Source organism: Olea europaea, chromosome 1 (assembly GCF_002742605.1).
Source record: "Olea europaea var. sylvestris chromosome 1, O_europaea_v1, whole genome shotgun sequence".
Classification (NCBI taxonomy): domain Eukaryota; kingdom Viridiplantae; phylum Streptophyta; class Magnoliopsida; order Lamiales; family Oleaceae; genus Olea; species Olea europaea.
The window spans coordinates 1,979,002-1,982,513 of record NC_036237.1 but is presented as its reverse complement, the minus strand read 5'-3'; positions in this window follow the sequence as shown (position 1 = coordinate 1,982,513).

Genomic DNA, 3,512 nt, shown 5'->3' with positions numbered 1-3,512 from the left:
GGTGCCATCCCCCCCATTTCTCTCGGCCAAGGATGAAGCAAAGGATAATGTTTATCTATAATACTAATAAGATAGATGTAGAATTTGACAATTATCCCAAACCCCTAATTAAATAATCTTGGTAAACTTTTAATCAACCGAAAATGCAAACTTGGCAACCATTAATAGTTTGGCCATATAAAAATTTTGAAAAGTTAAATTGCTATAAAAAAAATTAAAGGAGCAAATTAAACAAGCATAGAATTTCGGAGTATTACACGACACACCTATAAAACAACATTAAAACACACATTAAAAACGTTCTATACTCGTGAATTCTTGCTTAAAATCAAGTCAAAATTTGCATAAATTCGTGAGTAAAACACACTCGTCATTCTACCTCATCATTAGCAGAGCATGGAGTGCATCCCAAAGACTGTAATTTATGAAATGATTGATAATAGAAAAATACGATGGGGAAGTGCACTGGTCAGTCGATGAGAGATTTCGTTTCTTCCAAAATTTTAGCAGTGGTCTTTATGGGTCCAAAAACTTCTACTCAAGAGAAATCTTTGCGAGTTAGTTTTTGTAGTCTGTTCTGCTACAACAGATTACAATTGTCCAAACTCTATTTATAGAGCTCTTTGTGAGGTTTGATGTCCAGAGACCAATACCTTTCTGATTGCCAATGGTGAAATTGAATTTCTCTTTGGGACATCCACAAGATAAGTGGAGTTTTGATCATGGGTCATTACTATGAGAAAGTTGTCCCAAGCCTTTCGGAGTTGACGGGTCATCTTCCCAAGTCTTCTCTGTACCTCTTTAATGTTTTCGCATTGATTGCTCATGCGAATGAATCTGATTGGGTTACTCACAAACAATGTATTAATTTTTGATTTCACGAGAATGGTTGTGTCCAGAATCCTCAACAACACAAAAATTATAAGAATCCTATGAATTTAAATCCATTCAAGAGGTGTCATCAAAGAGCATTGAACGAAATACGGAGGCCCGTGGTGGTAGACAAGCCGAGAGACATTACTCGTAAGGATCGACGTCATTGGAGCAATTTGTTAGTATCCTATCTATGGAAGAAGAAGAGGAATTGGAGATAACAGCTTACCTCTCCCTGTGGCTTTATCATTTCGTTCTCCCATCTGGGGATGAATGTATAAGAGTTGGAACTTTTAAAGCATTTTCTAGGATGGCAGGCGGGTACACTTATAGCCTAGTTATACCCATATTAGCAAGCATTTACAGAGGACTTGCATGAACATCTAACTATCAGACAAACCCAGACCTTGGCTCAATTTCACATTCATTTTCTGGACATTTTCTTTATGTTTGGGCGTCAACTTATTTTGTCTATGGTGTTTATACTCTTGTGGACAAGAGTTATTCTTGCCCTATAATTCGAAGATATGCTGGCATTCTGAATGCTTTTCAATTTTGGGAGAAAAATGTTGCTGATTGTCGAGAATTTATCCGTGTAACGATGGACACCAATGACTTTTGCTGGGATCCCTTACCTTTATCTTCTCATCCTGATGTACGTGTGGATGACCAACCGAGGTCTGTAGATACTTCAGAATTTATGATGAGTATTCGATTTCAATTTTTTTTATCGTCGAGAAAATTCACCTTTCATTCTTAAGGTGTATAATTCTCACAAGTTTGCAAGGCAATTTGGCTTTAGACAGAATCTTCCTGGTTCACCAAGAAAGTTAAACATTACCCCCAGTATAGGCGATATGTATCGGGTTTGGTTGTCTTTAACTCGGACGAAAAGTGATTTTGTATTTCATATTCCAGATTATGTGAAAGAACACATCAAAACATTGATGTTGAATACCAAGCTTGGTAGAATAGCGAAGTATTGCCACTATTGACCAGGGTTTAGGTCCAAGTCTTATTTTCTAGTGAGAGTCGTGACTTTGTTCGTGGCCAGAGTCTGAATAGGGTTATAGATAGAAGGTTAAACCCTCCAAATGTTGCTTCTGATGAGGCTTCTCGAAGAGTGATCCAAACCAACAAAATGAAAGAGGTATTAAGAGAATTAAAATTATAATTCCCTCTATGAAGATTGCTGCCACCTCTGAGCCTGCTGATAAGGTGCCAGAAGCGATGTTGATTTCAGATCACAATAGTCCTAAAAATTGAGCATCACAAGCACCAGGAAAGATTTTAACTCTAGAAGATGAAAGTTCTAGAAATCAGGTATAATTCTTTTTTTTTTTTTTATCGTACTGCTTGTATTTGATTTCTTGTCACAATCTTCAATTTCAAGCTCCTCTTTTTTGAATATACAAAATCAAACGATCGATAGAACCGATGCCGCTTCAACCTATTTCGAGTCCTTCAAAAGGTGAAGTTGGAGCTTCTCATTAATATTAGCCTCCCGAATACACCATCAGACGGTGGATTTTTAGACATGTCACCTAGAACATAAAATGCAGGTATGTTCCCTGTTTTCGTTTGCTACACTTTTTTATTTGAAATCATAGATCATTTTTGTAGGTTTTTCAAGCATCCCTGAAGAACTAAAATTTTCCATGAATCCAAACTTTTTGCAAGATCAGACTAGCGAGAATAACAGGCGAATCGATACACTCCAAGGAATAGATGGTATTCATGATTCTCATTACCCTCCTTGCAAATACCCGAGCACCATCAATGGAGGAACTTCTGTGCTTATCATGGATAATTTTAATAGTGATGATGAAGTGAATTCAGGGATTGTGAGAGCTAACATTTTAGAGATCAATAAGGAATCCCTGTCGTTTCATCTTCGTTGGCTTTAGTCAGTATCCCGCCTTCACAGACATATGATCATCGGTTGTACCAATCCATTCTTTCATGTCTAGTCCTCCGCCTGGAATTACTCAAGAATCTCCTTATCTGAAAGCTGCTCTGTAAGAAGCCATGACTAATTACCTTTAAAAGTGTTTTAAGGACGTCTTGAAGTATGGATTCTCCAACATTTGATCCTGGTGGGATAAAAATAATTCAATTTTTCAAAACGTGATTACCAACTCATTCCACACAGACCCAACGCCTTTGATTAAGCGCATGGATGTGTTTTTGAAAGAAGTTGACTCTTACTTATCTGAAAGAAAGCAACATTTGGATTGTCCAACCGTTGAAGAAAAGGCTGAGCAGTTGAAACTTTTGAATAAGCATGATTTTCGCAAGAACCTAGTGTTTGGGTCACTTTAGAATAAGCATGATTTTCACATTGTATTTGAGTTAGACAAAGTTGTTTTGTCGAAAAGTGGAATGTTTGTCGAAAAATGTTATGTTTTCGATAGTATGTTTAAACTCAGTGTACTGGTTGTTGAATCAAAAATAAATAAAGCAAACTCTTCTACTTATTTGCTTGAGTCTTCTAATTTGTGGCATGGTAGACTAGGACATGTTAACTATGATACTTTACGAGAACTAATTAACTTGAATTGCATACTTGAGACCCATATTGATTCCAAACATAAGTGTGAAACTTGTATTGAGACAAGACTGACAAGGTCATCGTTTAA